The sequence below is a fragment of the Pan troglodytes genome, chromosome 3 (genome assembly GCF_028858775.2).
Source record: "Pan troglodytes isolate AG18354 chromosome 3, NHGRI_mPanTro3-v2.0_pri, whole genome shotgun sequence".
In the NCBI taxonomy this organism is placed as follows: Eukaryota; Metazoa; Chordata; class Mammalia; order Primates; family Hominidae; genus Pan; species Pan troglodytes.
This window is the reverse complement of record NC_072401.2, coordinates 11,616,567-11,641,820: the sequence shown is the minus strand read 5'-3', so window position 1 is coordinate 11,641,820 and position 25,254 is coordinate 11,616,567. Positions and strand designations below refer to the sequence as shown.

The window sequence follows — 25,254 nt, the reverse complement described above, 5'->3', positions numbered from 1 at the left end:
TTTTATTTTTAGTAAGGACAAGGTTTCACCATGTTGGCCAGGATGGTCTTGATCTCCTGACCTTGTGATTCACCTGCCTCGGCCTCCCAAAGTGCTGGGATTACAGTTGTGAGCTACCACGCCCAGCCTGTCATGTGTCTCTTAACAATGGTGATACATTGTGATTATGAGAAATGTGTTGCTAGGTGATTCCCTTGTGGGAACATCATAGAGTATATTTACATAAACTTAGGTGGCAATGCCTATGACACATCTAGGCTATATGGTAATGCCTACTGCACCTAGGCTATAAACCTGCACAGCATGCTACTGTACTGAATACAGTAGGCAGCTGTACCACAATGGTAAGTATTTGTGTATCTAAACATAGAAAAGGTGTAGTAAAAATACATTATAAAAGACAAAAAAATGGTTTTTTTTTTATCTAGATAGGTCAGCTCCATTATAATCTTATGTGCAGTGTGTTGTTAACCTAAATATTATGATGTGGTATGTGACTGTATTAATGTATTACTTTTCATAGCCACCCTATAAGACAGTTACTATTTTCTCTGTTTCACAGACAAGATTCAATGAAGATCAGACAGATCACACAAGTTGCCCAAAATCACACAACTAGTAAACATGGAAGTGAGCTAGCAAGGCTGGCGACAGCCCTGTGGTCCTCCTACAATAAATTGTGCTAGGCATTTTCATTATACGTTGCCTCATTCACTCTTGTTATTCACCCTTGGAAACAGGTATTGGGATTCCCATACTCTGCATTCTACATGCTAAGAATCTGAGGTTCACAAAAACTAAAAGACATATCCAAATTCACATAGTTAGGACATAGCAGAGCTGGTACTCAACTCCAAGTATTCTAACCATCACATCCCATGTTGTTTTGCATCACTAGGGTTCCTATTAGAACTATGCCTTTTTAAAAATTAAACCAATGGTCATTTATATCGGAAATTTACATTAAGACAGTTATAAAATGCATACAATTTATCATTTTTATATGGGTTAATTTCATTTCTGTTTTAAAAATTATGATGTCATTCTTTAAAATAATTGGTGAGAAATTAGTTGTAAGAAAGCTTATTTTTATTTAAATACTCAGTCTCTTGGAAATAGAGTGAGTGAATATTCCAGGGGCAAATGTGACAGGCTCGTAGGCTGCTGAACTTTGTATTGGGATCCCGTGGTCCAGTGGATCAAGAAGTTGCCCCACCAAATAGCAGGGTCCAATCAAACATATATTACTCCTCAAAACCAAAGCTCCCTGGAAATCACGAAGTCTCTTCTCAGAAGTCCTTGGGAATTTTCTTCCATAATCCTTTCTTATTGTTTTTAACACTGGGTCATATTTTTTTGAATCTTACTCTTTTGTTTTCTTTGGCTCTTAGGAGCTTAGAGTTGGCAGATCCTTTCTTGATTTCAGTGAAAGTACTATTCCTGAGACGTCTCTTCCAGAGGATTTTTTGTTGTCAAACCTTGTGTCATTATGAATACATACATATATACAGTATCCACCAAGCTATACTTGCTGGCTTAATTAATTGTGCAAGAATTGACAATCAGAGCTACATTTTTTACAAACTTTCCTCTGTAGCTTCTAGGTAGAGGGAGATTTTAAAATACTAAAACATTGAATTTAATTTTATCCCTATAATTTATTTTTTATATAACCATTATTATGCATTAAGCATTATGATCCTAGCTTTCCCATCTCAAAGCTTTATGGTCTGTTATCTATCATGGAAGATTGTTTTAGAGATTAAGAACAATCATTCATTTATTCATTCAGTCACTCATGCATCATCCATTCAATAAATATGATCTGAGGGTTTACTAAGTACTGAGTATTCTGTCAATCATTGTAAATGATAGAGGTGACAGTTGTTTCATTCCTATTCACAAGGAGTGCACAATCTACTGGGGGGGGAGTTAAGTGCATAATTAACAGTGTGATGACTGCTGATAGGATTATGTGCAGAAGCTGCTGGAACACTGAGGAGTGAAGGGGAGGCTTGACATATAACATTGGTTGTGTTGGGTCATGGAAAGTGCATAAAGGAATCAAGATACTTTGTTTTCTGAGGAAGAGAAAACTAATCATTGACTTGATGGATGAATAAGAGTGAGCCAAATGTGGCGGGCCTGGGGCAATGGTGGAAGACTGGTGTGCTATTTCTGCAGATACACACTTAGGACAAAGTTTGAAATGCTAATAAGTGTTCAGTATTTTGAATCTCTTTGATTCTAAATAAAACAAACAGAAAAACCCAATTTGACCTCAAAACATGCCTTTGGTCATATGTAAGCAAAGCTATTACTTTTCAGTGTTTAACACTGAATCTTCACAGCTTCCCAGACACAGAGGATGTCCTTTGAAGTGCACAAAAGATAAGATCCTGTGGGGACAGGACTTTCTGAACATCGAGAGATTAATTTACACCACCGCAAAATAAAATCAGCCTGCTGCTAATCAAAGTTCCAATTCCTATATTCCAGGGCATTTCACAGGAGGATTTTCCCACTACGGAAAAAAAGTAAAAGAGAATAGAAAAACCACTCTTGTGCTACTTTGGGATAAAACAAACAACAGAGTTGTTCTCTGATGGGGAAGTTAGCAGGTTGTCATTGATACAACTCCACAGAGGGAAAGAAGGTAACATTCCAAAGAGAAAAAAAAAATGCTCTTGCAGTCAAGTAATTGAATCTATTTATATATCTCTTTTTACATACATGTAACATGAGTGCAGTGCTTTGTTGGTTGGTAGGATCTGATTCCATAAAACCCACTTAGATTAAAAGTGAGCATTGGGTAATGAAAAGAGATGAGCATTTTTATTTAGTTTTTATTTTGCCACTTAGGAGTGCCCTTGTGCAGTTCACCTTTTGTGCATTGCCTTGTCCATAGCACTTTTGATAACCAAATAGAGCAATTGATGTGAAGTTACTTTGGGTGAGATAATGCAAAATAAATGCAACACACTGATAAAATTAAAGTTAAAATACTCCAAAGAAGAATTCAACTTGAGTCGTTAACTCTGAACCTGCATTCACAATGCTGGGAATATAAAATAGATGCCCATGGATATGTCATTTTTGCCATTTGTTGATTGATAATGGCTACTATTGCTTCCCCTTTCAGGCTTCTTATTAGTCTCTTGGCTTTTGCTGGGAACTTGATCTTGATTTACCTACACAAAACTCCCCACTTTGCTCTTTCCTCATTTTCACAATTATTAAGGTCAAAGCCACTCATCAATCTCTGATATAATGAATTATTGTTGGTGCATATGTGAATGAATAAATAAAATTAAAGGTCTTCACTTCTAGAAGTGGTTCTATCAGTGGTATCCTACGAGCAAGACCCTCAGGAGGAAGAATAATGTCTCTACTTAACATGTTCTTGGTACCAAGCAGATGATTATGTGATGTTGGTCACCTTCTCTTATTTTTCATCACTGTCCTCACCCTTGTTCATAATTTTGAGGATACAGGTGGAAAGAGTAGGAGCATTATTATATTGGTATTGAGTCCCAAGGCCTAATTTTGTCATTTGTTCACTGAAGGAATTTGCTAAAATTAGTTGATCATTGAGCTTCAGGTTCTCCCTATATGAAATACGTATCATTTAATCCTTTTAGAAGAGGCCATAAAACACTGATATGCATCAAGTAGTAGTTGGAGAGCTCAAGGACACTAAACTGCTTCTTCATAAAGGGAATACAACATTGTAGGGAGGAGCAAAGGGATCAACGTTATTTTGCTGATTGTGCTTGGCCCATATTATCCTGACACCAGAGTGCATGTTGGGCTGGTTTGCTTTTCATTTGGGAGGTGCTGGAGGCTGAGAGAGTTATATGTGGGAGAGAAGGATAATCCAATATTCTCTGTAATTTTTCTAAAAAGAATCTGGAAGAGAATAAATCTGTATTAATTAGGGTTCTCTAAAGGGACAGAAAAAACGGGATAGATGTATATATGGAGGAGAATTTATTAAGAAGTATTGACTCAGGCAATCACAAGTTGAAGTCCAACAATAGGCTGTCTGCAAGCTGAGGAGCAAGGATGCTAGAGAGACAGCCCCTGGCAAATTACTGGTGTAAGTCCAAGGGTCCAAAAGCTGAAGAACCTGGAGTCTAAGGTTCAAGGGCAGGAAGCATCCAGCACAGGAGAAAGACGAAGGCCAGAAGACAGCAAGTCAAATCCTTCCATGTTCTTCTGCCTGCTTTATTCCAGCCACACTGGCAACTGATTAGATGGTGCCCACCCAGATTGAGGGTGGGTCTGCCTCTTCCAGGCCACTGACTCAAATGTTGATCTCCTTTGGCAACGCCCTGACAGACACATCCAGGAAAAATACTTTGCATCCTTCAATCCACTCAAGTTGACTTAATTCCAGATGTTCTCCGTGAAACTTTCCTTGGTATTATAGGAAGCTCTGGTCAATCCATCTACTCAGTAAACTGCCTGTGTCCTGGCAGGAAGCACAGAAGAGCAGGAGATGATGATGGGACTTGTGATAGTCCTACCTGTTGAATGAATCGGTGGCATTGAACTTATGATTGTGACTTTTACTTGATAACTGATTCTGCTGGACTGTTCTCCCAAGAACCTGCACAGAGAGGAGGCAACTGTGAAATGCCGATACCTGTTCTCGTCGGATCATCCCCTGAGCAAACCTGTGAGAACCCCAAGGCAGAGCCAGAAGTACCATGAGCTTCAAAATGGATGTTCACAGGAAACTTGTTAAAACTGAGGAGGAATGTTGAAAGAAAACAAAGAGACAACAATTAAGCAGGACGATCTCAAGGTAGGATCATCCAATGTCATGAAATAACCATGGAAAGTAACAATCTCTAGGGGAAGTTGAAGGCTGTTCCTACCTAGTCAAATCCTAGTCTTATCAAATTTCTTCATAAATGTATTTAAGACCTTAAATCAAGACGCTTCTGTTTCAAATTTTTATTATTTTTTCCAATCATCTATGTATATGTAAAAATATACATTTTATGCTTTTAAAATTTGTATAAGTGGTATTAGAACAGAAAAATAGGAAATTGTAAGTCAAATAATTAGGGAAATGATGCAAGATTCCTCATGAGCTTCAAATTGCTATGAATTATGTATTTCAAAAAACAAAAGGTACTCTTCAGTATTTACCAATCTTACATGGCCATGAGTTAAAAGAAAACAAAGAGGCCGGGCGCGGTGGCTCACGCCTGTAATCCCAGCACTTTGGGAGGCCGAGGCGGGCGGATCACGAGGTCAGGAGATCGAGACCATCCTGGCTAACACGGTGAAACCCCGTCTCTACTAAAAATACAAAAAATTAGCCGGGCGTGGTAGCGGGCGCCTGTAGTCCCAGCTACTCGGGAGGCTGAGGCAGGAGAATGGCGTGAACCCGGGAGGCGGAGCTTGCAGTGAGCCGAGATCGCGCCACTGCACTCCAGCCTGGGTGACAGAGCGAGACTCCGTCTCAAAAAAAAAAAAAAAAAAAAAAACAAAGAAACAAACAACAAGAACAAGAATAAATAAACTGCATAGTTTATATTGTAGCGAGGTGATCAAAGGAACCTATTTTGGCATGAAAATAAGACATTGAACTGAAGATGTAAAGGGATACTTGTGGTGTCTGCATTGATGCCCAGTTCCCAGGACAGGAAGGCTGTAGGATTCAGGAATGAAGTGAGGCTCAGGCTTAGCTCAGGGGTGCAGTTGGGATGAGCATTTCTTGCTATGCTCCCTTGGGAACATGACTGTGGCTGCAGGCAGCCAGGCAGGATAAGGGTCCATGTAAGCTGAGGTCTCTTGACGTCTGGCAGAGGCAGTAGGATGAGCCTCTGCAGAGGAGGCTCCCCAGTCCCAGAAGGCATCTTCACAACAGCCCTAGTAGGATAGCTGTGAAGATGAAATGAGCCAGGGGTGAAGGCAGCATTTTGTGAACTGCTGTCAATTCTGCATACCACCACCTGTATGTTAGGGTATGTAATGAGATCATTTAAAATACACACAGCCAACCACTCTTGAGCTTTATTCTGTTTTGAGAGGGTTCTCAGTATTCCCCATGTATTAACTCTCATAATATTAAACTATGACTATCGATGTTATTATTTAACACTATTACCTCCACTTGATATGAAAGACAGGAAGATTGAGTAACATGCCTAAGGCCAGTGGTTTATGAGTGGGAGTACTGGGTTCCATCCCAAGCCATCTGACTCCCAGCTGAGATCTTTTCCTTGCTGCTTATCCCGTAATAAGCCTATGAGTGGCGTATTATTACTCTCAGCTTATGAATGAGGAAACTGAGTCCCATGGAGTACGTTTAATTAGCCTAAAGTCGTAATGCTGTTTAGAAGCAGATTCAGGACTTAAACCAAGGTTCCAGCATTCTGTCTGAGAGAAAGATGTCTCTGGTGGAAGGTGACATGCTCAGTAGCTGCCCAAACTTGTAATCCCAGCATTGCATATACACATTTGACGTTTGGAGATAATCCCCTTCCACTTCGTGTGTCTTGCATCATTTCATTCTGCCATTAACCCCAGCTGCATAATCAACTTGAATGGGTAGAGTGAAAGCCTTTTGGGAAAAGCAGGTGATACTGAAATAAATACAATGTTTTATATTTATATAATAAATTATGCTTTTTTGAGGTGCCTTTTATATCAAATTTTCTACACCATTTGGTTCTCTCAATACCTGTGGAGAATAGCTGGTTGCTTTTCAAAAGTGCACCGGATTTAGATTTGGATCTGATTGAATCCCAGTTCAGCCTCTTAAGAGCTCAGTGATCATAAATAAGCCCCTTTCATCACTTGTGTCAAAGACTCTCCTTTAGAAAATAAGATTAATATGGCCAACTGATATGGTGGTGAGAAATGAATTAAAGCAGTATTGATTGAGTGTAGTTAGAGATGAGGTATTTTCACATAGCTTCATCTGTTAAGTGAGTATCTATCAAGTTCCCACTGTGTGCTGAGTGCCAGCACAGACAATCCTCATTTTAGATGAATTAGGTTTAAGAGTAATAGATGGAAATCATTGGCTCAGGGGTGCATCAGACTCTAGGGTAGTCTTGGACAAGTCATTTAGAGTTTCTGGATCTCCAATTCTTGCTCCTTAAAAACAAAACAAGACTCTTGCATCATTATTAGCAGTTTTCAAATTGTGTTCCATGTGTCCCAAGGATTTCACACATGTTCCTTGGGAACCTCTCTCCCATTAAAGATGGGGCAGGGGTGAGTTTCCAGCAACACAAGCCCTCCTTCAGATGTAGCTGCTGTCCATAAGGAGTAAATATACATATACTGTTTGGCCTGCAATAGTATGTGTTTTTGTTTTAAATATAGCTGAGTTTACAAACGTGTGCATGTGTGTGTGTGTGTGTATGTGTGTTGTGTGTGTATGTGTTTAATTCATTTTCTTAGTTAAAGAAAAACCAAATGACTACCACACAAAGAGTATGACATCATAAAGCCGATGAGAATTTGCCTTCTAGCCATGTGACCATAATATGTGTTTAACCTCTCTGAGCTTTAACTTCTACATCCATAAAATGAGATAATGCTGTCTCATGGAATGGTAATAAGACTTAAATTGAATTATCTTTTTTAAATGCCTTTGCTCAGAGCTTTGCTAAATACACGTTAATTTATTTCTCTTCACAGCATCTTGGGGAACAGAAGTACCTCAGTGCTTTGTTCTCTGGGTCTTTAAATTTGACCAGACCTTTAAGGACTTTTTTGTTTATGATTCACCAAAAAAAATGATTCTACTTTCTACCTATCTTTCTTTATGAAAGCATGGTCTGATTTTGACATTTTCAGTCTGAAATATATTATATTTATAACACTGAAATATACTATATTTATATATTTATAATTCAAAACACATCTTTACATTGAAATACATACATATACACACATATACACACACATATATAATCACTTTTGAAAAACTAATACATAATTAGGGTACTTTAAGCCAAATCAGCATTTTATGATTATTAAAGACACCATTTCAGGGTTTCATACAAACAGCACCTATCATTTTATATTTTGATGTTTAGGATTTAATAGGTCACTCAAATACCTACTATCTGTCCATTTAATAGGTGATTCGGAAGACTCTTACTGTGCTCACAGCATCAAAAAGGTATGTATTAAGGTCTACTAAACCCCTAAAGCCTCCATTACCTTGCAGCACAATTCCCATGAGTGTGCAGAGAGGTGGCTGTTACACCAAAGTTTGAAACTTTTTCAGCCTCCAGTTTGCATTTCAGGGCAATTTTTGTTTCTTTTCACAGTAAAGCTGCTTTCCATCCTTAATGCAGTGAAAAATTGACATTAAAGAAAGATACTCTTTCTAAATAAAGTAAAATGGAGAAAGTACAGAAGGCATTTATTGAAGGATGAAGAAGCATTCACTTGGGGAGATCGCTAGGGTACTTAAGTGATGCTGCCTTTGATTAAAGCGACGCTGTCAAGTGAGTGAGCCTGGGGATGAGTCAGAAAATCCAGCTCCTAGCACCGGCCCTGCCTCTTAGTCACGGAATGACCCTCTTTCGTCCCAATCTTTTCATCCTACTTGCAGGGCTCAGCTCAAGAACTGAAGTGAGAATTCACTGGGATAATGAATGTAAAATTGTCCAGAAAATGTTAAAAGCATAATTTAAAAAATATATGGAATTATAATTACGTACTTACACTTGAGTCAAATTTAAGAAGCTTACTAGTTTTGAGTGTAGCTTCTGAAGACTGACAGATCTCTGTGAAAATTCTAACCTAGACATCTCATAGACTTTATTTTTCATTTTTAACTGAATTGTTCTAAGAATTTTTTTCTCTCCTACAAAATGGGCATAATAAAAACACCTACTCAAGAGAACCAAACAATGAAATGATTGCCTAATGCCTAGCCCAGTGGCTGGAACAAAATAAACCCTTAATAAAAGTAGTGAAAAGAGAATGATAGCAATGGTTCAGTCAAAGTATCAACCCAGACAAATAAATGAATACGAAATTCCACTTTTCACGGTATTTTAACCTGGACTCTTGGGCCTAACACACCAAGAGTTAAATGCGTACATATACAAACTAGTGGACATTTTTATTGACTGCTTTCATTGAAAGCATTAGATTAGTTTAATTTACTGTCAGATAATATATTAGCAGCTGGTAAGTTTAGTTAAGAACATCAGATAAGTTTGCGTGTTGACTCAAAGTGTCAATCAAGGGTTTGCCAAAGGCAAACAAACAAATAAAAAAAAAACCCTAAAATATAAAAAGCTCAACAAAACTGTGACTTTCCATATAAAGCCAAAATAGTGGCTCCATGAAACATTGCTCTTTTGTGTTTCTGAAAGAATATATAGTGGACTTCATATCAGAAAAAAAAAATGGTGTTTATCACATACATTCTCTGAGCTTTTGCCATGGCTCTAATAACCTATCTCACAAGATACTTCTGAGGAATTAAATTGGATATTGTGCAGGAAAGGAATGGGAAGAAGGCAGTTTTTCTGAGTTGGATGAACCCAAGCACCTATAGTCCACCAAGGTGCACAATAACTAAGATATTTGTTCCTCACTCCATGGGTAACTCATTGGGCAGTTTCTGAAATGGGGAAATCAACACATAACCTTAACGAATTATCAAGGGCAGTAATAGACCGCATTAAGATGCTTTTTAACCCAGTTTGAAAATCCTTTCTGGAAGAAATACCTTCTGAATCCTGAATGATAAAAAATATTTAGCCAGGTGGCAATGTGGTAGAAGCACACCAGCAACAAGATAGGAGGATAGGAAACATTCTCAAGTTAAAAACCAGGAAGTATGTTTCTTAGTGAGAAGGGAACAATGGAAGATGGGATAAGAGAAGTACATTCATTTGATTGTACTCTAAGTTGTTTCTTTTAAGCATGAGAAAAGAAGTTTAACCAATGGGCAGAAATGTATGTCATTGGCAAACATACTAGATGCACTGCACAATCATCAGGTAGCCAAACATACTCAAATAGACCCATTTTCAAGATTTCTGAAATAAGGGAATTCATGTCATGCCTTCAGGGAACCAAATACATAGCAACTCTTTCTGATTAACACACATTGATGCCCTCTGATGATGGAACAACAGATTTGCCTTTATTCTTGGGTTTGCCTTCACTTTGCACCTTAGATTGGATCCTTGTAAATTCAATGGGGAATCCAAAGAATGATTGAAAGAAAAATAGGATCTGAAGGGTGAGATGCTGCTTCTTATATTAGGGTAATATTATATATATATATATATATATATATATAATATTAGGTGTGTATATATATAATTATATATTGTATTAGGTGTGTATACATATATAATTATAATATATTATATTATTTAAATAATAAATAAATATAAATTAATAAATAATATGTGATATATTATTAAATAATAATTATAATAAATAATAAGTAAAATGTATACATAATTATATATATGCACACACCTAATATAATATATGTATTAGGGTAATATATGAAGCAGACATCTCACCCTTCAGATCCTATTTTTCTTGCAACCATTCTTTGGATGCATTCCATTTCTCTTCCTGACAGAAAGAAAACAATGAAAGAAGTGCAACTATAAAAAGGAACTCTACCATTTCCTAGGGTCACAGGCCAGTGAGAAAATAAAGAAGAAAAATTGTTCAAGTTCCTTTTGAGAATGGAATCGGTTAAATTACAGTGATAGAGCTGAAGCCAGTAGGCTTACCTGCCTTGTTTCCTGTCCTCTGTTAATTCTGTAAGCCCATCTGGACAAATATGACTGCAGTATAGGTTTGGCTTGAGCCCTACGGTTCCCATGAGCTACCCTGACTTGTACTCCAGCATTGACCCTGTTCTTAATATTCCACCTTAGTTTCAAAGCTCGCATCTTGAACCTCAGTTCTGTTCAATTTTCCTGTGTTGAAGTCTCACTTTTCTTCCATATTCATTTCTCTCATTTTCCTGATTCTGAGGCCAAATAATTTTACCAATAATTTTAGTCCTTAATTTTCAACCTTGGAACTCCAGGACTATGTGGGATGGGAGATAGCGTTGCATCTGTCTTTGTTAATGTATAAGGAGTTGTTTCCTCACATGAACAAGAAATGTGCTGAACAGTCTATGCAAAGATAAGAAGTATCAGGGATCATGATGATTTCAGGGAAGCTTTTGTAGATTAATATGCCTCAAGGATAATGGACATGAAGAAGAACTGGTAGGATGTTGTTAAGAAAATGGTTGGGATTACAGAGAACTTGAAAAAAGGAGAAAAGTTAATGTATTAGTCCGTTTTTATGCTGCTGATAAAGACACACCTGAGACTGGGTAGAAAAAGAGGTTTAAATGGGCTTACAGTTCTACATGGCTCTTGGGGAGCGGGCTCAGAATCATGGCGGAGGGCGAAAGATACTTTTTACATTGCAGGAGCAAGAGAAAATGAGGAAGACGCAAAAGCGGAAACCTCTGTTAAAACCATCAGCTCTCACGAGACTTCTTCACTGCCACGAGAACAGTATGGGGGAAACCGCCCCCGTGATTCAAATTATCTCCCACCGCATCCCTCCCACAATATGTGGGAATTATGGGAGTACAATTCAAGATGAGATTTGAGTGGGGACACGGAACAAACCCATATCAGTTAACATGCTAACACAACTGACCGGGTGAGAGATAATGAGGACCTGAACTCAGGTAATAGCAGTGGAATTTGAAGGAGAAAATGATGCAAGAGCTATTTAAAATATAAAATCCATACAACTTGTCAGTTCATTGGCTAACGAGTGAAAGAAATACGGATGTCCCCTATGTCTATCACTGTCCTATGCAGCAACTTTCTCTCCCACACTGATAACTCCTCCAATCACATGGTCACATGGGGGAGGGATGGAATCCAGATTGACCAATCTGAGCACCTTACCTTGCTGGGCTTGAGTGGCAGGAGGTTTCTCAGGCACAGCCAGTACTGCCATAGAATTTCTGGAACAAAAGAAATAATGATCTGTTATTTTCTATTTGAAATTTAAGCATGAATTAACCCCAGAACTACCATTTGACAACAGACTGAGAACAAAGTCAACCCAGAGAAAATCAGAGGCAAGAGAGAGGAGAAGAGCAAATGCTTGATGATATCATTAGAATCCTTAAGTCTGGCTGAGTCAGAAGCTGTAATCAAGCTAGACAGACCAATAAATTCACTCTTTGCAAAAGCCTTTTTGAATCGTGTATATATCACCTAAAAGCAAGAATCCTGACCTATACAATGGAGAAACTAAAGATAACTCTGAGGTTCCCAGCTTGAGCATTTGGGAAAGAGTGATAAGATAATGTTACTGCCTTGAGGACCACATGTAGAGGAGAAGGTCTGAGTGAGAGCACAAGTTCTATTTGAACTTGTAGTAGTTGAGGGATCCATCAATAAGGCTAATGAGCAGCATGCTATTTTGACTGTGAAACACTCACACAGGTCACATGACCATGAAATGACCAAGGAAATGATGAGTGCTAAGCACAGGTGTAAGTGCAATAAATCTAATTCCATCGCATTCTTGCTGATTCAAGAAGAATTGCATCATGCAAGAAGGTAAAAGTGGAATTATCAACAGCAACCTCACCGAGTTATCTATTTCAAATTCATGATTCAATACTCTCAAATAATTAAGCATTAATAGTGGTAAATGATTCCAGTCACACTTCACGACTGATCGCAATATCTGAGAATGGCCCAAAGTGTATGCTTTTTCATATGGGGAGACACGGATTTGGAGACAGGACAGAGCTTGAGTTGGAAAGTTTTGGAGTAGGCTTCAGGCTTTATAAGTGTTGCTTCAGCTGCTGTGACCAAGAATAACTCAAGCAACAACATGAAGCCCCTAATTCTAAGTGTAATACAAGTAGCTTTTCTCTCCCCAGTGTGTTCTATTGATTGCAGGCAATATGTAATTACCTTCTGAGATATACTTTTCCCATCTTAACTCCCTCTACATGTGAAATGAACTGTAACAGACAAATTAGGTTTTTCTTTCTTTCCCATCACCTAACTTTCTTAGCTTTTTTTCTGATTTGATGATTCTCTCCTCCTCCCAATATAGCAATACAATTGAGGATTAATGGTGTGCTACAAGGCCAGACAGAAATAATATGAAATCTAATGCAATATACAGAGCCCTACTAGAATAAAATGCCAGATCTGAAATGGCCTCCTGAAATACCACATCTCAAATCCTTATCTTAACTATTAGGAAATAGAGAACCCAAAAGCAGATGAACCATCCGAGACAGCCCCACTCCTTGTTAGTTACAGGGTTGCACAATTATTTCAGGTCTCTTGACTCCTGGTTCTTTCCATCACCTTAAGATTTGCCTCTATGTACTGAATATATTGTACTTTATAGGCATTTTACATGTTTTTTTTTTGGTCATACTAACAGCCCATCTTGATACAATTTGTTTCCATCAGATCATGTGTATCCCCAGCTTAGCTTTATTCTGTTATCCCATCCTGGACCATCTTTACGGCAAAAATGGTACATCAGAGGATGTATTGGCTACATTATCACAGACACACTAGACTTTAATTTCCAAAACCAGGGGATCTCAGCCAGTGTACATTTTAGGCACACAAATTCAGGTATTTCTGTATTTAAATAGTTCTTATAGAATAATAATCATCTTTTACATCTGCAGAGAAGTTTACAGTGTGTAAAGTACACTCAGGGAAACATTTAGAAGTCATAATTAGGTAAGATTTCTAGGTGCAAAAGCTTCTGTCAGAGAGCAGATCTGGAACACCTGTTTAATTTGTTTAAGCAAGAGATGCTGCTTCATTTTTCAAAACAATTTCACTAAAGAATATTGAAACAAGAATAAAAAATATAAAATGCCATCCACAATCCAATCACCAAGCAAAACTACCATTTCTTATTTTTCCATGTTTCTCTTTTGAATTGGCCCACTCTGTGTGTTTGTGTGTATGTGTGTGTGTACACACATACTCATCTATGCATTTATGTTTAAATTTAAAAAAATGACTCCATATCATTTTCCCTATTGTTACACTATATTTATAATAATCTTGGTTACTTCTTGCTCAGTATTCAGAAGAATGGATATGATAATTAAACACACTTTTTCTCCATTAATGTTACTTTTTTGCAACTAGGAATGAAATAGGGGCAGGGTGAAAGGTTTCCAATGCAATTGTTGTTGTTGTTGTTGTTGTTGTTATTTTAATGAAAATTGAATGAAAGCAATAACTGGGGAAATAAATGAAGACAATTCAAATGAGAACAAACTGTTTATTTAGAACTTGCTCTATCAGAGAGTCAGCCTTGTCCCTTGTATTTGGTACAGGCTTAAAGGCACAGAAGTTAATAGAGAAGCTTTACAGTGAAAACATGGGAAGACTTCTGGTACATTCAATTGAAGGTTGGGAAAGTTGAATGTCAACTAGAAGCATGTGATTGGTTTGGGGAGTGCATTTGCCTTCCTCTGGTTGGTCCTGAGTTGGAAATAGGAACAAAAATTAGGGCAGCTGGCAGTCCCTGACCAAGTTCTTATTTTTTGAGCCAATTTCTATAAGGTTGTGGTTTGGCTCCCAGAGCTGGTTGCTGCAAGGAATTAGGGGTCAGAGTTCTATGGTTAAATACCATCTGGCTGTTGGCCATTTGTGTTGTCAATCTCTCACTGGATAAAAGTCAGCTTGATTGCCTACTGCCAGAATTAATCTCAGAAGTAGTCTCAAAGTCTGGGTGTGAACAAAGCCTAAATGTCAAAGAATGCCATTGTCGTAAAATAGAATACCTACAATAAATTCCTATATTTACATATTAACAGCTATTTACTGAAATACATTTTATTAAGAATTGTTATTCAGCCCAAGTTCCTAAATAGTGACCAAATGAATCCTTTAGTGTTTTATTTGCCAGTTTCTGATAACATAAATATGTTAATCAATTAAATTGATCCAGACTTGGTCTGTGCTGTTTTTTCAGGCAGCCTCAAACACTAACTCAACTACCAGATGGCTCAGTATATTTTATTCTGGAGTCAGTTCATAGTTTTAGCTAGGTAATTGTTTGCCATTAATCCCACTTTAGATCCTGGATTTGCAGTATTTCATTCTGTATACTTCTTTATGTCATAAATAAATTTAATGTTAAATGTACACTTGAAAAATATATAATTTATGCATGGGCAAATTACAAATAATCATAAAATGAGTGAAATCAAAACTCAGGTTAAGAACTAGATTAAGCTAGTATCTTCAAGGGCTCTGCAAGCCCATTCCCAGTTTTATTCTTCTCTCTTTCCCCAGAGGTTATCATTATTCTGATGTTTTGGGAAATGAGTATTCGTTGTCTCAGGACTGCCTGTTATATTTTATCTCTGATCTGCGATTCTTGCTCTGTCTATGTACTTCTATAAGACTGTTTTGTTTAGATATCCTGGTCCTTCCAAAAGGCTCTATTATTTCTCCCAGGTGAGGTTTAGTGGGGACAATCACTCATCAATGGAGCAACCCATAATTTGAAGAGACACAAACTTATTAGATGTGATGGTGCCTTCCCTCACGTCCATCTACAGGTGGTAGAAACATGTATCTTAATAAAGTCAGCTAGTCAAAATATCAGAGGACATTATAGGATATATAACCACTGTCCCTAGGTTTTCTTTTAAACTAATTCAGGTTTCCTATTCTGAGCCTCACCCTGAAATTTTTCCATATTCTGTGTGTTATGATAGTAATGGTGGCATTATTTTTTTTGAAATAAATCTGTCTCATTATAGCAGATATTGCAGGTATTATTATTTATTCGGTTGCTGAGGAAACTCAGATAAGGCAAACGCTGACCCAAGGAGGCACAACTACAAATAGGAGAATTAAATTCCTCTGTAGATTTCTAATTTCAAAAGCTATGCTTGTTGTTCTTCCTCCTAAAACATGGTACATCCCAATATATATCAATAATGTAGGAGAAAAAAAAGCTGTCTTATAGCTATTGTCCTTGTTTGAACCTGAAGGAATAAAAATTCTAAATACAGGCTTTGATCTAGAATAGCTAGAACGTGAACTACCAATTCCTAATAAATTGCTTTAAAAAGTAGTATTTCATGGAGCTAGTATCACATTCTCCATGAATGCCCATACACCATCAAAGAATTAGCTTCACATTTGTCTATCTTTTATTAATTCATCTTTTGACAAACACTTAATAGCCATCTATAGAACATGTAGAACATAAATGATTAATACCATTTTGCAAAAACATAATTCATGCTCAAAGGGAACTGATTTGACTAACTTATAGAGCAATGCAAGTGCAGTCTTACCAGTCAGAGCTCCTCTATGAGCACAATGATCCCCTCTATTTTCTACAGCGTGACTGAAGACGTGGTCATTTTAGCCTTTATTAGTGCTTAAAGCAGAAGCTGAGCAACAGAACCTGTCAATGTCAAGCTTTGCTTGATTGGAATTATTTTTGGGGGGTAAGGAATATACATAACCATTCTTACAAAACAAGCTAATATGCAATGAGAAAATTCAAGTCAAGATAGAGTAAATGTTGCTATTTTGGCTATTCAATCAGTTGAATGAACCCAGCAATCAACAATGCTAACTTACCACTAGTATGTTTCTGGCTCAACACTGTACTCTCATAAAATATAAAGAAAGGATAAACTTTATCCCTTGCTTGGAGGAGTTTAAAAATCTTGGGAGAACAAAATCATACACAAGAAAAATAATGCAGCATAGAAATTTCGGTTCTTAGGATAAGTGTTCTATAATATATGTACCCAATATTTGTGACACACTTTTGGGCTCATTTGGGCCCCAGGGCTGTGCTATGGGCTTTGTATTCTCTTTTGGAAACTGACACTCAGAATAGATGATCAATTTACCTGAGATCCCACAGTTAATCCGTCCTGGAGATTGGTATTTTTAATTTGTAACATATATGGACATCTCAAGCTCGTGTTTATAGTAAGGATATATCCTACTTCATTATTCTAGTTTTGAGCTTATATCTTGGAGGGATTGGGGTTTTGGCACAACACATTAAAAAGAAAAAGAAAAAGAGTGCACAGGAAAGGCGTGGGATGTGTGTATGCCTCCGCAATAGGAAAATTCTGTGCCTGGCTTCTCACCTGAAAGATGATATTCCCATGCTTGCTGGCATTTGACAAGAGAATGGTGAGTTTGTAGCATTGACAAATCAATTGGAGAACACATCTTAAGTAGGATGTAGGGGAAAAATAGATTTTCCCTGGTTTACTTCATCAGACACCTTTTTTACATAGAGGAAGAGGTCACTTCAACCCCCTTCTCATACTGCTTTCTGAGTTTTCAATATGTTTCTCCAGTAGCATCCTTGTATCTTAAAAGTTGCAAAGTTTTCCATGTGACATTATTCTAAGAACAGAGTGTAAGATGTAACTGTTTTAGTAACATTTTGCAGCACATCAAGAAAGACTTTGATGTCCCCGTGGTTTCAAAACTCAAATAATACCAACTGTATTCTCTCTCTCTCTCTCTCTCTCTCTCTCTCTCTGTGGCTCTCTCTCTCTCTGGCTCTCGCTCTGGCTCTGGCTCTCACTCTCTGGCTCTCACTCTCTCTCTGGCTCTCACTCTTGCTCTCTCGCTCTGCGTGTTTCTGTGTTTTCCTGAGCCACATTTGTATTAATCACAAGGTGCTGATGACTCCACACATATTCCTTTGCATGGTATTCAGCTGATTCAACTGATACTTTTAAGAGCCCAAATGGGAAGAAAAAAGAGTTGATAAAAATAAATTTCCCACTGTTGATAGCCAGAGCTTTAGATCTCTAAAAATGGTTTCTAGCTCTAAGGTAGCGTTACTTCAAAGAGAGGAAAATCACCCAAATGGAGTAGAAAAACTTCAGCTCTTCCTGAATCACTCTTCAATCAAGGGAAAAGAAAAGCATCTACATTGTTAATCGGGGAGGTGGGATGCTGAAGAAAAAAACAAAGTTGTATGAGTTTTTACAGCATGTTTGTTATTTCCTTTTGGACACAGTGCTTCAGGAAGCCCAGCGAGGTGATGATCCTAAACCCTGAGCAGATGGTCTTTAAAATGATCATACGGATTTTCTTTCATAATGAATATCAAGAATCCTATAGGATTTACAACAAAAACTGTTCACACATATGAAAAGACAGATGTTTCTTCAGACGCTGCTCAATGTTTCTTTGGCTGAAGCCAGGAAGAGCCATTAGCTATGACTTTATTTTCAAGCAGTTGAGTTATGTGGGACTTTAGTCTCAACTAATCAATGTCAAAACACCTTTTAAATGGAAATTATTTTTTCTCTGGAGTGGAGGATGGAGGGCATGTGTTTAGGTCAGGGAATTAAATCTGCTTTTGCATATATTTTTTATTGTTGCACAAGACTTGGGAAATCTGTTAGGCTTCTTTTTGCAATTCTATGTCAATGAAGCAAGACACTGTTCAAAACAAATATTTTCTGCCTAATGAGCAGTGCTTAGACTGGTGACTACACAGAGAAAGAGTAAATTTTATGGTTTGGATATGACTGAATTTTCAGTGCTGCTTTGGAGGGCAGGAGTCTGAGTTCTAATCTGGAATCTATCACTCTCTAGCTCTGTTGTGAGTTTAGGCAAGGCACCATCTTTCTCTGAGTTCATAGTGATCAACATCAGAAGAAACCTAGAGTAATTCAGCATATCAAAAACCTAACTCCCCAAATCACTTGAAGAGTTTTTTTTAATGTGTTTGCTAAGATCCAAACCAGCAGTACAGAATCAGATTCTTTGGTAAGAGGGTTTTGAGAAGCTATAGCTAAAAACAAAAACAAAGCTCCCAAGTGATTTCTAATTTTCTCACCTATAAGAGAATGGGACATGTATTTTGTTCAAAGTTGGATATATGCATGGATCTGTTCTAGGGTAGAATATTATTGACAGTGGTGCTCATGATGTTCCTAAAGATAAAAACAGCTTTATTATAATGTTAATTTTAAAATTCAGAATATGAATATGCATTTGTATTATAATATAAAGGAATGGGTTTTTTTTCTTCTTCCATTTCTTCCTGCCTTTCTTCTTAATAAGGAATACTTTAATGCCAAACATTTCATGCAACTTATTTTCTTAAAGAAGCTTCAAAGGGTTGAAAATCATCCAAATGGAGTAGAAAATCTTCAACTCTTCCTGAATCACATTTCAATCAAAGGAAAAGAAAAGCATCTACATTGTTAATCAGGGTGGGGAGGGGGTGAGGAAAAAAAGCTTTACTAGTTCAATTAGAGGAAAGAGTTCTGAACTTAGGAGTTAAAAAGCCCCAGAGTCCCCAGATCAGGTGAAGAAGGTGGTCACCCTGAGGACACAAAGTGCCAAAGTTCCTGAGCATGTCTGAAATACCGTGGTGACCTTGAACTTGCATTTTGATGCCATCCAGGGAGACAGGAAATAAAGCCCAAGTCCAGTACACAGTAGGCATCCTAACAGGAGAACTCCTAAACATGACATCCCAATAAGGCTAAACCTTCTTCCTTGGAAGGGTGAATGTTAAAGGAACCTTGCACTAAAGGGGTCACCTGCTTTCACGTTGGCCAGGAGCAAGAATAAATCCTAACAATTTATTATCATGAAACTCCCTTAATATAGGTTTCTAATAAAATATTTTACTGCATATGTCTTGTCACAACATCAGTCTTTTAATTCAAAAAGATAGATCATTGATGTCTCCCAGATGGCTGACTTCAACTAATTCAAAATCTCACTGAAGCAGTGGAAAGAGGCACAAAGGGTACAAATGTTCAGTTATAAAGTGAATAAGTTGTTGAATTCTAATATACAGCATAGTGGTTTTAGTTAATAATGTATAGTTGCAAGCTAAGAGAATAGAACTTGAATATTCTAACAACAACAAAAAAACTATGTGAGCTGATTGGTATATTAATTAGCTTGATGTGGTAATCATTTCACAATGTGTACATATATCCTTATGTTGTATACCTTCAATATACATAATTTGTATTTGTCAACCATACCTCAGTAAAGCTGGAAAAGAATGGGAAAAGTAACATTCTCAAAGAAGTTAAAGATCTAAAGAACGTAAACACACCAGTTTGCTCTCTCTTTAAACCTCTATCTCTCTCTTTATCTCTCACATCTGCCCACGCACATATGCACAGCCCTTTTCTCTCTACTTTCTTATATGCACTGCCTCTGTTTTTTTTTTTTTTTTTTTTTTTATAATCTCTCTCTCAAATCCTGTTATCAGTTCAGGATTCTAATGAAAGAGAACAAGAAGAGTGGCTACTCTTTGAACATTTGTTTTACTGTCTTTCTTTATGACACTTTGGAGATAAAGTTTTCCCTTTAATGCTTGAGAATGCAAAAATTTTTACGCCAGGAAAAGGCACTCTTGTAAGGAATGGCATATATAACATTCATCTGATGGAATGATAAATGTTAGTGTGGGTTCATGTTCCAGTTTTACCCTCCCCCTGCTGCATCATATGAGACAAGCCATTTTCAGTCTGTTACAGAAATAAGCCAGTAGCGATGGCCCCAGTGTATTAGCCCCAAACCATCCCCATATTGTTTACATCTTCACAGCAAGCTAGGACAATTAGCTAAAGCCTACTGATGTTAAAACTAAAATTTGTACACACCCACTTTCTTTAAATATAGTTCAAATAATCGTATTTTTAGCCATTTAGAGCCTACCTAGTTTGCATGCCCTGCAAAACTACACTCAACATCTGCTAATTACAGATAAGCAGATGACCTTTGTAGCTAAACCCCCAATTGCTGCCTCTTTTTATAGCTCTTTCACTCAGAGATTCCGCAGAAGCTGCTGAGACAAGAACATCACTTAGGTGAGCTCCCTCTATGATTTTCTCCTTTTCCTAAAGAGATCCTTTTCTCTATTTTGCTTCTGGGTGTGGCTTTGTGCCATTGCCTCTGGAAGATCTCTTGGTGGAAGGGACTCTTTTATGCAACTCTATGCAAGCCCAGCCCAACAAAGCAATGTTAGTGCCTCTCATATCCTTGTTTTTCCCTTGATCAATGCTGGAATCCTTGAATTTAACCTAGCCTTATTTGAAAATGATGGTATATTATTTATCCAACAGCGATGTTTGGAAAGAGCCTGGCATCACACCTGATAAATATCAGGTGTGAAGGTCATTAAATGTGATGCTCCTCTCTTAGTAATGGGTCCATACGTGGTGTCATTTGCACCACAGAAAGAAAAGAGGAGTGGCAATTATTCTGTCATTTGAGTAAACATTTGAGAAGGCCTTGTCAAAGGCTGGAGGAACAGAGCTTTAGAGATGGACTGGGAAGTTTTGATTCGTTGTTTTTTTGTTTTTGTCTTTTTTACAAATAAATTCATCAGAATCTATCCAATATTTATATTACTTAGAGCTTTGAGGACACAACCCTAAAGAGGCTAAACTTCATTCAGTTTCATTTTCCATAAGATGAAAGTTCGCATCAAATTTGAGAGAATGCTTCTTGATGGGACAGGATACAAGAAACATTTTCAAAATACGGATTAAAAAGCAAGTTGGGCTGGGTGTGGTGGCTCATGCCTGTAATCCCAGGACTTTGGGAGGCCGAGGCGGGTTGATGGCCTGAGGTCAGGACTTTGAGACCAGCCTGGCTAACACGGTGAAACCCCGTCTCTACTAAAAATACAAAAATTAGCTGGGCGTGGTGGCGGGTGCCTGTAATCCCAGCCACTCAGGGGTCTGAGGCAGGAGAATCGCTTGAACCTGGGAGGTGGAGGTTGCAGTGAGCCAAGATTGTGCCATTGCACTCCAGACTGGGCGACAAGACCAAAACTCCGTCCAAAAAAAAACAAAACAAACAACAAAACAAGCATATTGATTTCTCTCTTCCATCTAATGGTAGGAAGAGACAAGTAAACAAGCAAAACAAGCAGTTATATTGTTGCTTGCATGGGTTGTGGCAGCGGAAGTGCCAGATGTGTCCAAACACACAGAATGAGAGCTCATTCAGAGAGGGGTGTGCTCAAAGCACACATCACCTTGGCTGAACAACCAAAAATGTTTCTGCCCTAAATTATTAAAGCCAGATGTTTGTAGTTGTAACAAGTAGTAGCTTACTAGGGTCAAAAGCCCACTTCCTCTTCAAAGTGCTGTTACCTGGCCTGTATTACTGTGTGGCCCCTATATCTCCATGGATATTAAAAAGCTCAGTTCCATGACAGCTTTTCTACTGTCTGCTCTGACAGAAAGACAACAGTCACCACTAAAATACTTAGAAATGTCACTGCCTCTCTCACAAGCACAGCTTGTGGCCTTGAGGAGTGGAGTGTATTCTAGGATCTCCATGAGGATCTTCTTGTGAATCTTCTAGATTTATGTGACCTCATCATTCCACTATGACAATTTCTTTCAGAATATTTATCCTTCAGGAACCCTGTTTTGTTCAGCATGGGGCATCATTTTATCCTGGCTTCTGAGTTCAATTCTAGCAGATGCTGATGTGTTTCCACTATGTCCCCACCCAAATCTCATCTTGAATTGTAGCTCCCATAAATCCCACGTGTTGTGGGAGAGACCTGGTGGGAGATAATTGAATCATAGAGACTCTTTCCTGCATACTGTTCTCCTGGGAGTGAATAAGTCTCTTGAGAACTGATGGTTTCATGAGGGAAACCCTTTTCACTTGGCTCTAATGCTCTCCCTGCCTTTCATCATGTAAGATGTCCTTTCACCTTCCGCCATGATTGTGAGCACTCCCCAACCATGTGGAATTGAGTCCACTAAACCTCTTTTTCTTTATAAATTACCCAGTCTCAAGTATGTCTTTATCAGCAACATGAAAACAAACTAATACAGATGGTTTGCCACATACTTCGGGGTCCTTGCCAAAGAGTTCAATCCCATATTGTGAGTGCTCTCAGTCAATGCATTTTTGCTCACCCAGGCTTGTGTTTCAATCCACCTGGTTAAGCACTCTCAAAATCCAGTTCCAAATTTCCAGGATCTGGTCCAGGATGCAAGGGGCTGAGGTGTTACTACTCCATCCTGACCAAAGTAAAACCTGAACAAACTGAAAAGGTTAATAATCTTTAGAGCCATCAGAAAAAGTCAGGTCACAGGGCAAACTGCTCTTCCCCAAATTGGAGAGACAGAGAGCAGGATACAGAGAATCACAACTTGCCAGAGCATAAACCATTTTTTGGAAGCAGCACCAGTAAGGCAGGAAAACCTAAACTTTAATTGACAAATCGTCCTGGTAGGCAAGTCTAAGAGTTAAAAATGGCAGGGGGACCAAAACATAGAGATGTCCCCTCACTTTTGTGACTTTTATCTTCAGGAGCTCTACCAAATCCTCACAGTGAATACCAGAGAAATATTCCCTCATGATTCCAACAGAGGGAGGGGAAAGGGAACCATTTAGAAAAACAGAAAAGCATTCTGTTCTTAAGAAGAACTGCCCTCAGGAGAAACTTTCCACCAGAGCCTAACCTGCTGTTGTTTTATCAGAGCCTAGCCTACCTGAGAGAAAAGTAATACCTAATCCCAGCTTCCTCTAGCCATCCTATCTTGCCTAAGGCAGGGAGGAGCCTGCACAACACTGGTGAAGTTCACAGTGCATAGGCTCACTATAAAACTGAAACCTAATCACAGAACTGTAGTATGCTGCTGCTCCCCCAGCAGTTCTCATTATCCCTCCATAGACATCCAGGACTTAGTAATAACCCACACCTCCTCTGTTTTTGTATTTTTTAGCTAAATCCCTTTCCAATATCTGCATCATTGCACACACAAGGGTGTGCCCCTTCACATCACCACAAAGGACATATTTAGCAATTGGTAAATCTGTCTGTGCTGGGGAGTTTCCCTGATGCACATACCCCTCAGAACAGAGGCCTCTTTGCTGGCTAAGCAGTGACTGAGTAATGCAGCCCCCAATCTCCATCTCACTGCCTCCCTTCTCAAACTACTTTCAGTATCAACACTGCAGGTCCTCCAAGAAACAACACCAAGAGGCCAAGACAGAATTAGATAGATAAGAAATTTCTCGGGAGGAGCCAAGATGGCCGAATAAGAACAGCTCCGGTCTACAGCTCCCAGCGTGAGCGACACAGAAGACGGGTGATTTCTGCATTTCCATCTGAGGTACCCGGTTCATCTCACTAGGGAGTGCCAGACAGTGGGCGCAGGTCAGTGGGTGCGCGCACCGTGCAAGAGCCAAAGCAGGGCGAGGCATTGCCTCACTTGGGAAGTGCAAGGGGTCAGGGAGTTCCCTTTCCGAGTCAAAGAAAGGGGTGACGGACGCACCTGGAAAATCGGGTCACTCCCACCCGAATACTGCGCTTTTCTGACGGGCTTAAAAAACGGCGCACCACGAGACTATATCCCACACCTGGCTCGGAGGGTCCTACGCCCACGCAGTCTCGCTGATTGCTAGCACAGCAGTCTGAGATCAAACTGCAAGGCGGCAGCGAGGCTGGGGGAGGGGCACCCGCCATTGCCCAGGCTTGCTTAGGTAAACAAAGCAGCTGGGAAGCTCGAACTGGGTGGAGCCCACCACAGCTCAAGGAGGCCTGCCTGCCTCTGTAGGCTCCACCTCTGGGGGCAGGGCACAGACAAACAAAAAGACAGCAGTAACCTCTGCAGACTTAAATGTCCCTGTCTGACAGCTTTGAAGAGAGCAGTGGTTCTCCCAGCACGCAGCTGGAGATCTGAGAATGGGCAGACTGCCTCCTCAAGTGGGTCCCTAACCCTTGACCCCCGAGCAGCCTAACTGGGAGGCACCCCCCCAGCAGGGGCACACTGACACCTCACATGGCAGGGTATTCCAACAGACCTGCATCTGAGGGTTCTGTCTGTTAGAAGGAAAACTAACAAACAGAAAGGACATACACACCAAAAACCCATCTGGACATCACCATCATCAAAGACCAAAAGTAGATAAAACCACAAAGATGGGGAAAAAACAGAACAGAAAAACTGGAAACTCTAAAAAGCAGAGCGCCTCTCTTCCTCCAAAGGAACGCAGTTCCTCACCAGCAACGGAACAAAGCTGGATGGAGAATGACTTCGACCAGCTGAGAGAAGAAGGCTTCAGATGATCAAATTACTCTGAGCTACGGGAGGACATTCAAACCAAAGGCAAAGAAGTTGAAAACTTTGAAAAAAATTTAGAAGAATGTATAACTAGAATAACCAATACAGAGAAGTGCTTAAAGGAGCTGATG

The 25,254-nt window shown here is 38.9% G+C and overlaps 1 long non-coding RNA gene across 2 annotated transcripts in view; it reads left to right on the top strand.

The window, feature by feature from the left end:
- The first annotated feature begins 265 nt into the window (after positions 1-265).
- Positions 266-25,254, top strand: part of LOC129143694 (uncharacterized) — a 36,412-nt gene continuing 11,423 nt past the window's right edge. The window contains exons 1-5 of one of the 2 annotated variants that reach the window (XR_010156467.1): positions 266-344; positions 2,500-2,656; positions 8,115-8,155; positions 20,842-20,893; positions 24,004-24,216. This is a non-coding gene — a long non-coding RNA (uncharacterized LOC129143694). Of the gene's footprint in view, positions 345-2,499; positions 2,657-7,482; positions 7,583-8,114; positions 8,156-20,841; positions 20,894-24,003; positions 24,217-25,254 lie in introns of those variants that run through there. The other variant, XR_008547435.1, reaches the window with a different exon arrangement.